The 12,671-nt window shown below is 38.8% G+C and overlaps 1 protein-coding gene across 10 annotated transcripts in view; it reads left to right on the top strand.

The window, feature by feature from the left end:
• Positions 1-12,671, top strand: part of RABGAP1L (RAB GTPase activating protein 1 like) — a 686,444-nt gene that overhangs the window by 256,196 nt on the left and 417,577 nt on the right. The window contains exon 1 of one of the 10 annotated variants that reach the window (XM_072637883.1): positions 6,439-9,577. The exons of the other annotated variants lie outside the window; for them this stretch is intronic. The gene's annotated coding sequence lies outside the window, so the exon portion shown is untranslated. Of the gene's footprint in view, positions 1-6,438; positions 9,578-12,671 lie in introns of those variants that run through there. 10 annotated transcript variants of the gene reach the window in all.

The following is a 12,671-nucleotide window of genomic DNA, read 5'->3' as shown; positions in this document are numbered from 1 at the left end:
ACTAGCAGTGTGACCTTGGACAAGTTGCTTAAACTGTCTGAGCCTCAATTTCCCCATTGCTAAAAGAGGGATAAAAATGCCCTTTGTAATGTAAATGTGATGATTTATGTGAAGTGCTTTGCTAACTTTATCATGTATAATGTGAGTTATTATTATCATCTCCTTGTCATCTTGTTCAATGAAGTTGAAATAGAATGGACTGTCCAAGTGACTATCTCTCCATTATTATTTTATGCTTAATATTCATTGGACACTTGCACAGGTTGGTAAACTACTTTTTGTAATTGAGTAAAAGTATTGGTAAGTAAGCTCATATTCAGTAAAATTACTGAAAGCATATTTGGGACAATTCCAGTAGCTAATAAGATGATCAGGATGATGGGTGTACTTTTATCATGTCCCCATATAGTTTTGATTTCTTCATCTATTCTTCTTTATTTTGAAAACTTTTCATTCACATAATTTTTAGAGTATTGCAAATTATGGCATCCATTAAAGTATTTATTCCTAAATTTTCCTGATTCATTGCTGTATCTTAGAGATTTTGAGTGCCATCAACAGTGACAGTGATAACAGTGATGATAGAAAAGACCATTATATCTCTTCAAAAGTAGGGAAGCTCCAAAACTGGGGACAAAAGCAGGTATTAATTACAGTAATTGTAAGTATTTGTAGGTAACATGAATAGTTTTCATATTATTAATTTTTAGAAAGATATTACTTCAAGGATATTTAACCCTTCTTGTGTCTTAGACCTCCTTGACAATCTGGGGAAGTGTATTTCTTAGAATGTTGTAAAATGCACAAATTAAAATATGTATAATTTAAAAAGGAAACATTAAAGTGGTTATCAGAATAGTAAAAAAAGATAAAAAATGTTCATGGACTGCAGGTTAAGAACCTATGACATAGTTAGACATATATAAATATGGAGGACAGGAAGGGCAGCTAGGTGGCACAGTGCATAGAGTGCCAGGTCTGGTGTCAGGAAGTCTCATTTTTGTGAATTCAAATCTGGCCTTAGACACTTACTAGCTACGTGACCATGGGCAAGTCACATAACCTTGTTTGCCTCGGTTTCCTCATTTATAAAATGAACTGGAGAAAGAAATGACAAACCAGTCCAGTATCTTTGCCAAGAAAATCTGTAATGGAGTCATGAAGAGTCTACCAAGACTGAAAATGACTAAACAGTGGCAAAATGTGAGTTCTAACCCATTAGAAGAAATAAAATAAAACCTCATTTATTCATAGGTCATTATGTGGATATCTAACATTCAGGTATTTTGTTGAGGTGATTTTTGTTCAGATACAGTTTGGATTAGATGGCATCTGAGCTTCTTTCCAACTTGATGAGTCTCTAATTCTTTCTGGCAATCTCAGCTACCCTACCAAACATTAGATGAGGAAAATAGAAAAAAAGTCGTTAACAGCCAAAACAGAATGCAGAACAACATTAAAAATACTGTGTTGAAATTATTATATAATTTAAAAAAGAAAAACAAGTTGGTCACAGTAGAGATTTGTGTCTCCACATTTAAAAAAATAACAAAAATTTCTTGTCAATTAAAAGAATAATGGATACACATTCCAACGACAAGTGCCATTTTAGGTTATTCTTACCATGTGAAGACTCATTCTTCAAAGGGGAGATTGTCTACTGAGAAATTTTGTCATATAGTAGAAAGAGCAGAGGACTTTAGGTGCGCCACTTGGTGTGACCCTAGTCAAATGATTTAACTTCTCTGGGCCCATTTCCTCTTCTGTGAAACGAGCAGTTTGGTTTAAATATTCTCTTAGGTTTAGGCCTTTCCTGGTTCCAAATCCTAAAATTCTGTGAATCTCCCCATTGCTCACATGAGAAAAAAATACCTGATACAGGCTAAATTTGTATTCAAATTGAAAATTTCTATGTACAAAGATACCTGTATTCAGCATTGTGAGAAATACAAAACCGTATAACATATATTTCTATACTTTGTAGGAGCATATAACCAATCTAACAGTGAGAAGAAATATACAGAAATAACTGCAGCAGAAGGCATTACATAAGTACATTATATATGATTCAAACAGGTGCTATTGAATTACAGTAGAGGAAATGATCACTTTCCATTGCTATTCCATCTGTAGCCAAATATTAGGAAGTATCTTTTGATGCCAGAGATCCACCCTCTTCTGTTATTGCAGTGGTATATAAGTGACTGGCTTTGCAGCCAGAGGACCTGGGTCCAGATGCTGCCTCTCTAATGCTTACTAGGCTGTTTGAGCTCGGAAAAGTCACTTAACCACCTGGGCCTCATTTTTCTCATCTTGAAAATGAAGGGACTGAACTGGATGATTTCTGAGGTCCTTTCCTCTTCCATCCCTAGGAATCCATGTTTTGTCAAGTCTGACTGGGCTTACAGCTGGACTTAATGAAACATATATTCATTCTCCTTAATGAATTATTTCCCTTATTTGGAGGGGAATTGGGCCATTATGCAGTTGGGCTCCCTATCCATTTCTCACTTCATTCTTCCACTTCACATCATTTTTGGAAATAGACAGTCCATAAGTCCTAAATAATTTTTTTATTCAGTGTCACTCTTCATTGCTTAATCACTCAGGTGCAACCAAAATGTTTTCATTTTTAGGTTGAGAATATTCACCTATTTGTTCAGTGATTATTCCAATAAGGGGCATCCTGACTGTAAGTATAGAGCTAGAAGGAACATTGGAAGTTATTTAAAGCCATGCTTTCATTTTACAAGTGAGGAAACTGAGGATCAGTGGGGTTAAGTGACTTGCCTGAAGTCACCCAATAAGTAATGAAGCTGGCTCTGAATCCAGGTTCTCTTGACTAAAGATCATATACCTTTTCCATTACACCTTGGGGCCTCCCTAGTGGCTTAATGGAATTGATTTATAGCTAAAAGATGAACAGAGTTAACATTTGTAAGCTCTCTAAATAGGAAAAAAGACAATTCGGAAGCAGAAAAAAGAAGATATAATTAATAAGTAGTCCTACGTGCAATGTAACTTGATTCTTGACACCAGAATGCGTAAGATCAAAGTCAAGTTAGAATATGAATTAATAAATGATATAGTCTCAGACTTTTGGTAAGTTTTAAACTGTAGTTAAAACTTAACCATTTATATTTGCAGTTTTCTGCTGGAATTATAAAACAGCTATGAATAACTTTTCTGTTATTTACATTTAAATAGAACTTATTAAATATCTTTCCTAATCTTTGTGTTACACTGAATGATAAGTAATTGAAATATCCTCTATTAATTTCTGACTTGGGTGTTTATTTGTTGAGTCATAATGTTCATTTCTTTAAAATTAATCCATAATGTATTTCTTGGTCTTTATTCAGTTAGTCAAAGACATTGGAAGAAAGAATAAATGTTCTTGACCTTGAAGGACATACTGTGTTTAGCTCATTATAATGAACAGATGTCAGAATAATCTTTCTTATGAAGAGATGTCACATTACTCTACCACGTGAAAACTTCAATGGCCCTATATCACTTACCAAACAAGGTTCAAATTTTATTCTTGACAGTCAAGGTCCTTCACGAATTGGGGTCACCCTTCCTTTCAACCTTTATTTGATATTATTTTTCCCTTCCGCATTCTACATTTTAGACAAATTGGACTGTTGCAGTGTTTTCTCCTGGCTCCAGGTCATTGTTTATGCTGTTCCAGTGTTTAAGATTCTCACTGTGTTTTGTGTTTTGAGTTCCTATCCATTCTTTAAATTCCAGCTCAGATGCCATCTCTTCTGTGAAGTCTTCCCTAATGATCTTAGTTGCTTGTATTTCCACTGCCCACTTCACCTAAACATTTTTTTTTTTGCCTCTCAGTGCCCTTATAATGTAATACTGATTGTTTCAGTGACCCAGTTGTCTTATCCTCCTACTAGATAATAAGCTACAAGGGGGAAGGAACTTCACATACAGTAGGAACTAAATAAATGTTTGTTGATGAATAGTGCTATCAGAAAAGAATGTTGAAAGAAAACTTGGGAGAGCTCCATTCTACATCTGGTTGAGGTTGCAGCTAGCTAAGTGGTGTTGAGGATGTCACTTCATCCATCTCAGCCTTGGGTTTTCCATCCTCTAGATGATACCCTAGTAGCCAGAATTATTGGGGCATGACCTATTCTTTCCTGAGGTGCTGAACTGAGTAAGCACTTAGTAAAAGCTGAGGAGTAGAACCCTTGACAAGCTCCCAGTCAAATACATAACCCACTTCCTACCCTCTTGCCCGCCCCTGTCATTGGGTGTGGGGCCTCTACTATCTTTGGTGGAGGAGCTCTGTTTATCTGCTCTAGTCAAATGCCCTGTGGCTTATCAGTTACTGCTTCTTGCACTTATAATGCTTATGATTCAGAGTCACATTCAGCCTAAGCATAAATCCATTTTCCATTCTACTTCCCAGCACACTTGCCTCCTAGTCTCTCTTAGCCCTGGCCGTCCTTCATTCCTATCCTTCTCTGCTCCTATAGAGGCCTCCCCTGTTGTTATCCCTCCATTTTCTCCTCACTGAAATCTCACTTTCTCTTAAAAGTGCAGGTTCTCACTTACAGATCCAGGAGTAGGGTTTGCCTGTCCTTTGTGACCTGCTGTTATTTATTTCCAGTCTTTTTCAGCCACTCGCACCCCTGCGCTCCAACCAGTTGAATTTAGTACTGATTTGTGGCTTCATACTAAAGTATCTTCCAGCTGTAAAATGTTATGATTCTGTATAAATCCTATAGAACAATAAAGGGATAAAACAATGGGTAAGACTGTTTGGGGCAGAGTTGATGTTTTTTGGCTTTGTATAGCTAGTGCCTAGCACCCTGCTCTCTATATTAATAAATATTTGTTGAATTAGAATGGAATCTTGTGTTAGGAAGAACAAATGAATTGAGGAGCAACCACCAAAGCATTTCCTGATGAAACTGAGATAGGAAATGAATATTTCAGGGATTGAGCAGGAGGATGGAAACATACAAGGTTTTATGGAGAAACCTACAGAGGGAGAAAGAGTCCTTCCTAGGGTACCTGGTTCTTCTAGGACCTAGTACTTAATACTAGTACTTGGTGGGGCTGGAGGTCCAGGAAAAGATTAAGGAAGGGCTTCATCAAATGCTTTGCTGGTAATAACAATAACTAACATTTATATAGTACCTTAAGGTTTGCAGAGAACTTTATATGTATTATTATCTCACCTAATCTTCTTAACAGCCCTTTGAGGTAGCTACTGTTATTGTCATTTCATAGATAAGGAAACTGAGGGTAGGGAGGCTAAATGACCTTCCCATAGTCACATAGCTTGTAAGTTTCTCAGGCAAAATTTGAACTCAAGCCTTGCTGACTGTACCTCTAGAACTTTATCTAATTTAGCACTGTTTATTTTAATTTGTTGTGTTGTTGTTTAACCATTTCAGTCATGTCCTACTCTTCCTGATCCTATTTGGGATTTTGTTGGCAAAGATACTGTGGTGTTTTGTCAGTTTCTTCTCCAGCTCATTTTACAGAAGAATAAACTTTAGGCAAGCAGCATTGAGTCACTTGCCCAGGGACACACTCCTAGTAGGTGTCTGAGACTGAATTTAAATTCACAAAGAGGAGTCTTCCTGACTCCAGCCCAGGAGCTCTTTCCACTGTGCCACCTTGTTGCCTCTCTTATTTTGGTTTACTGGTTTGATAATCCTGTAAAAAATGGAAATAAGATTAGTCTGATATGTCCTATTATTGTGGAGCTATTCTGGCTCTTTGAGATCACAACTTCCTTTTGTCAATGCTCACTAACTATCCCTTTAATAAGATGTTCTGATATTTTGCGGTAATCAAATTCAAGCTCATATGTTTATAGTTTTAAGACTTGATTATCTTCTTTTTCTAATCAGGACATTTGTCCTCCTTATGAGCAATGATATGTTTCCTATTCTTTAGTTTTTCAGAGCTCACTAATACTGGGCTAGCAAGACATGCCTCCCAGTCTTCATGACTGTCATTCGTTTGAGCCCTGCTGGTTTGAGCTTAGCGGCAGCCGCAGCCAGGTGCTCCTCTATTTTCTTCTTATTCATTCTGGGTATCAGATCCCTGTTGGCTGTATTGATTCTGTCCTTTCTAGTCTGAACACAGTTCTCCTAGTCAAAGAAAAGCAAAACAAGCCCCACCTTTTCTCTGCCACCTATTTTCATTGTCCTTTTTACCTTGAACAGTCTTTCTTCTCATATTTAATCTTCTCTTTTCCTAATTTAGCTTAAAAATGGTTTTTTCTTGTCCTTATTTTTCCTAATCTCATTCTGAGCTTTAGAACTCCAGCTATTATTCTTATAGCACTGTGCCACTTTGTATTTATCTTCCTTTATCTACCCTCCTATTTTTTTCTTTTTTATCAAAGATAATAATTCCACTTTTTCTAGATCATTGTTATCTAGAATGTCTCCCTTTGTTTCCGAGCACAGTGTCAGGCACACATTAAGTGCTTAATAAATGCCTGTTGGGTGCTTCCCTTTAAGTCTTCAGAATTTCATTCTTGAGAGCTCTTCATTCCTGATTCCCACCTCAGATAGACCCTGAGCTCCTTTTTCCTCCTCTCAGCGTTGCTCCTGATTTTCTGGATTTTAGAACCATGCCTCTGCTACTGTTTCACCTTGGAACGTTTGTGTCTAAGGTTTCCTTACCCTAGAACATCCACCCAACGGCTCCCATGGCCTTTTACCTTGGGATATCCCACATCTAGGCCAGCCCCCTTCTCTCATTGTTGAATTCCTTCTTTTATGGAAAAGGATTGAAAGGGAATAAGCATTCATATTCTACCCTCTCTGTGTCCCCCCACGTGGTGCTAAGTGCTTTATAAACATTATCTCATTTGATCCTCTGAGTAACAACCCTGTGACGTAAGTGCTGTTATTATCATCATTTTGTAGTTGAGGCATTGGAGGCAAACAGAGAGAAAGCAACTTGCCACACAGGATTGAATAGCTAGTAAGTGTATGAGGCCACATTGGAACTTTTTCCTGAAGAGTTGAAGGTCCTTCTGCCTCCAGGCCCAGTACTCTATCCAGTGTACCACATAGCTGCAGCCAGCCTTCATCCCCCTCCTGTCCTAGTCACTGACTCTCTAGACTGCTTACCTGCACAGGTACCTTCATCCTCCCCTCCCTGACCCATCCTTTTCCTGAATCCTTTGAAATCCATTTCTTTTACCCTTTTACAAATTCTAAAATGGAGTAGTTTCTTTCCACCCCAGTTCTCGTTAATTCTCACCCCAACAACCAGTTTCTCCTTGTTGATGAGAATCCCATTCAAAATTTCAGTTTCTCCTCTTAGTTCCTTTATGTTTTGAAGGATGAAGGCAATTCAGTAAATGGCTGACTGCTCTGCTTTTGAATGAGAGATGGAGAGGCAGAGACAGAAGAGGAGGTTGGGAAGAGACAAAGAGAGATAGACAGAGAGACAGAGATAGAGAAATGGAGAGGGAAAGAGAGAGAGAGGAGGAAGAGGGAGGGAGAGAAAGAGAGAGAACAAAAACTCAGATGTATAGAGAAGTTTTGATGTTTTTCAAACTCCTCATCTATTTTCTCTTTCTGTCTGTGTGGTCTCCAGTGTACTCTGTTTTTAGCATTTTTTTAATATTTTCTACCATACTTCCCTCCCCTAATTCCTAGATTTCCTCACATGAGTATGTCTTCTTAATGTATAAGTTTCTCTGTCTCTCATTCCCTATGTACCTTTTACCTATCCTGTTACTTTTGAGTTATGCCCTTCCGCAGACATATGCCATTCATGGATCTCATGTCACTAAGTTTCATTGATACCTATGTGATTGAGTGAGTCTCCTTGCATTAAGACCTTTAGTTCATGTTACTTGTGCCCAATATGTGTATTTTTTGTCTGTAGACATCTGAGATTGTGGATTTTCTTACTGCCTCCTTTCTTAGATTTTTGTGGCCTATGAATATCTGGGTGTCTCTGCCTCAGTTTTGGTTAACTTCTTCCCCTTTCCCTTTCTGTTTGAGTCCCCTTTGGCTAGATTAACAAGACCTCTGGGAAATACATTCTCAACAACCTTTGATAGGGGCACTCCCAGCTCAGACCAGAACATGCTATTCCTATATGGTAAGCTGTGGTCCAGATACAAAATCTTTCTCAGATCCTGTCTCTTTGCCAGCTGTTCACTTTCCAATCTCCCTTTTTCTTCTGAAGCCCTTTTCTTTGATAGACAGTACTGATCAAAATGAAACAAAAATTTCAAACAAAACAAAGCACCATCCATTCCTTTAAAACTTTAGGTTGTTGCCCAGGACTTCAGAATTTTAGCAGTATTTTCCAGGTTCTTTCTGGCAGGATCGTTTCTGTCCTCGTGAGTTGCCAGGAGTGTGGGGAGCAGACATTCATTTTGACAGTTCTTGGGACTTTCATTGGCATGCCCTGGAAACATGCCCAAGGAAGATAGCTGGCTTCTCTATTGTTTTTAATCAGCTAAGGTAACAAAAGACTGCTTCTGTAACCTTTCTGCAGGGAGCTGCTAACTGCTTCTTGTTTTCTTCTGACCCTAGCTGCAGACTCAATTATCTGGCAGCAGCCGCAGTCTGACCTCATCATTTTCAGTAGGACAAACCAGCTGCCCTTTCCTCATAGGCACTTGGCTTCCTTCTCTTTGGAGACAACTTTTTACCTATTAGGGAGCTTTAAGTGGTTCTGCTTCCTCCCTTTTTCCTCCATGCGAAAATTTTCTGCCTTCTCTCAATCCCAGGATTCCTCTCTGCCTCTTTAGATCCTTTTTTTCTTTATTTTCATCATTGAAGCCCTTTGTCTTTTTTTTTTTTAATGAATACTTGGTTGTTTATGACAGCATACAGAATGGAGAGTCATTCCTCCTGCCCTCTACCTTCATTCACCAAGGCAGTCAGCAAGTATCATTTACCACCTACTTTGTGCCAGGCACTGTGTTAAGCTCTGGGAATATAAGGAAAGGCAAAAAATAGTTGCTGACTTCAAGGAGCTTATGGTCTAATGGGGTGGGGTGGGGGGAGACAGCGTGCAGAAAACTATGTACAAGCAAGATATGTGTAAAATTGAAGATAATCAGGAGGAAGGAGGCAATTAAGGGGGACTGAGAAAGGCTTCTTGCAGAAGGTGGGATTTTGACTGAGACTTGAAGCCAGCAAAGGGAGGAGGCAGGGATGTGGAGGGAGAAAGTTCCAGGTATGGGGGACATCAAGTGAAACTGCCCAGAGGTAGCAAATGGAGTGTCTGGTGTGAGGAACTGCAAAAAGACCTGTGTCACTGGGTCCCAAAATAAGTAAGAATTAAGGAAGGGTAGAAAGGGACCAGGTTATGGAGGACGTTAAAAGCTAAACAGAAGGTTTTATATTCTATCAGTGAGGCAGCTGCTGGAGTTACATGGTCCATCTCGTTTAGGAAAATCACTTTGACAGTTCAGGAGAATGGATTGGAACAGGCAGAAATTTGAGGGAGGGAGACGTAATCACTAGGCAGAGTGGCTACAGGGGTGTGAGAGTGAGTTTCTTTTAGAAGAGCTACCTCAGAGGCCAAAGAATGAGAGGAATCATCAAGGAAACCTGAGGTAAGACCAGCAGAAATGTGATGGTAATAATTTTCATTTGGGTGAAGTTTTAAGCTTTATACAATCTTTCATAATCCTGGTAAGTAGTAGTTCAGGTACCTGTAGGATTTAAAGCTGAAAACAGCCTTAGCAATCTTCTCTTAGGGGTTCTTAACTTGGCATCTGTGAGTTTGTGTTTTCAAATATTTATATAAAAGCATTTGCACATAATGAGTTTGCTTCATTGTGCCCTGTACTTTTATTTTGTGCATTTAAAGATCTAATTCTTAGAAGGATTCTTCACCTTATCAGACTGCTAAAATGATCCACAGCGCTAAAAAAGTTAAGAGATCCTTGTTCTAACTCAGGAAACCACAGGGTTGAAAGGACTTTCCCACCATCATAGGGCTAGTAAGAAACAGACTGGATTTGGGCCCATGTCCTCCTGAAGGGTTCCTTCCACTGTAGCAAGTCAGTGTGCATTGACTCATCGCTATATATGCCAGGCACTGTGCTCAGCATTTAGACATACCATTAGACCATCATGTCTTCCATCATGCACTGTTTTTGTGATGGACAGGGAAGGGACCAATGCCTTGTTTGATGAGCTTTTTTTCTAATGGTGACTGATTTGACCTATTCATCATGCTCTTAGCTCAGCTCTTACCCTTTCTCCTGTGGGTTCTCAGGGAGCTGCTGGCCGCTAGCTTCCATTCTAATCAGGAACCATCTGTAATGTCAAATTTTAGACCTGTACTTTGATTTGACGGTTTAAGTCATATCAGCAAGAACTTTGTGGTCCTTGTTTGTTAGTATGCACTCAGGGAGGGCCTATCTGATACTCAAGAACAACTTTCCCTTTGGGGAAATCCTGTTGTTCTCATGCTCAGATCTGCCTTCTGCACTTAAAAAGGGCTTCAGTGTAGTGTCCCGCAGCAACTTGGACCTTTTGTTATTGTTGCTCATACAAAGCAACAGTAACTTCTGACTAGGTGTACCATTTCTGACTGTTGAGTGCTGGCTGATGTGATAAGGGGAAGAGTAAATAAAGCACACTGAAGCACTAGGACTCTAAAATCTGTAGGGCCATTAGCTGAAAACACATGGATCAGCTGGAAGCTAGAATAGAATGGTCAGAGTGGACACAACTCTTGGGATTTCATTGTCTTCTTATCCCCTTACCAGTTTTCTGTTTCACATAGTGTTACCTAAGACCAAGTAATTGATATATCATTATATATTTTGAAATTCTCTCGTTTTTCATTTCTACCACAAGCCCAGCTTTTTCTACCTTACTTTTAGTTTTGTCAATAACATATTTTAATGCCACTCCCCAAATTTTTCCTTTTTAAGTTTCAAAGTAAATAATCTTATGTGTTTTTATTAAATGTACCTACCAACAAAATGAGTCTGTAAAGCCTATTTTAATATGCATATGCTAAATGATATGAGGAAGATGAGAAAATGTATAAAAATATATTTTGCAAACCTTCAAGCATACATGTTATTCTTATCAATTACTACTACTTCTCTTTTTATTTCTCTACTAATTACTACTACCAGTACTAGCATCAGCACTGCCACTCCCACTCCTACTCCTACTCCTACTCCTACTCCTACTCCTACTCCTATAGTGGTGGGAGAGGGAGGAGATGTAAACAGAGTTGAGGTAATTAGAGGATTTTTTATTATTAACCAGGTGATCAGGAAAAGTTTCAGTTAGGCCAAGTAGGTGGTAGTACCTTACCTGAGTCTTAAAGGAAGCCAGGCATTCTAAGAGGTAGAAAAGATGAGGGCGTGTTTTCTAGCCACAGGGGACAAAAACATGAGGATGGTAGATGGAATGTGACTTTTGGGGAACATGAAGCAGGAGAGTTTAGCTAGAGTGTAGGGTCTATAAAAGGCCTGGAGATGGAAGCTTGAGCTTTGCATGCCTGGCAGGGACTTCACAAGTCATCTCGCCCTGCCTCTCATTTGATAAATGAGGAAGCTAAGCCCAGAAAGATTGTCACTCATCAGAGGTCACATAGGTAAGTGGTTGAGCTGGAATTTGAAGACAGGACCTGATCTTAATTGGCTGGTTCTTTACACAGCCTTCATTTTAAGGAGGATGCCCTGGTGCTCCTCCTTTCTGACCACCATGTCTCCCTTCCTCTCTAGGTTACATTCACAATTCCCTTGTAGACTTTCTCTTCTTCTCCTCCCTTCCATTTTCCAATTAAAAATTGGAAATTTTTAATTAAAAAAAATTATGTTGCCTTTCCTTATTAGAATATAAGCTCCTTGAGGGCAGAGGCTATCTTTTTTTCTGCTTGCATTTGTATTTCCAGTGCTCAGTAGTAAGAACTTAATAAATGATTTTTGATTTGACTTGATTGAGCTAGCATGGCACATTGTCTATCCACTCTTTCTCCCAGTAGAGACTTTTTGGGCAGGTACATGTGTGGTCAGATGAAGCTTTGGGGATACCATTTTGGCAGCTGTGTGGAGAAGAGATTGAAGAAAGGGGAGATCAGAATCAGAGAGGCCAATTGGAGGGCTGTGAGATAGTGCAGGTAGAGGAAATGAGGACGAGTATTAGAGTGGGGAAAAGTGGAAAGATGGGAGGTTGGCCAGAGAGAATACATTGTTTTGGTAGCGTCTTGTGATGTTCTCTGCCATACTTGGTACTTGTTTCTCTGGTCCTTCCTGTAAAGACAATATGTTTTAGGGCCAAAATATCTGATGTTATATAATTAAACTTCAGTGGAGGGTATTATGCTCTTTATGTCTTTATTCAACTCTGGTTGAAGGCATTTTTCATGGGGTGGGAGCCATCCATACCTACAATACATACACACATATCTATCTAGACATATACATGCACACATTTTTTTTTTTTTACCATAATAGCATTTCTGTTTTCAGTAACTTGCTCCATTGTTTTTGCCTTTCTTTTTTTTTCATTATATAAAGCTGGTGAGGGATATTTAAAAACAGCTACCTCTTCTTTTTCTTCCTGTCCATTAATTGCATGATATTTTTGGACCATTCAGTTTCCAGGTTCCAAAATGGCTGAATCCCAAGGCTTCTGTTCAGTTTTTAGAATCTGTATTTCCTTTGTTAGCATTCAAAA

The sequence above is a fragment of the Notamacropus eugenii genome, chromosome 2 (genome assembly GCF_028372415.1).
Source record: "Notamacropus eugenii isolate mMacEug1 chromosome 2, mMacEug1.pri_v2, whole genome shotgun sequence".
Lineage (NCBI taxonomy): Eukaryota > Metazoa > Chordata > Mammalia > Diprotodontia > Macropodidae > Notamacropus > Notamacropus eugenii.
This window is presented reverse-complemented; position numbering and strand designations above follow the sequence as displayed.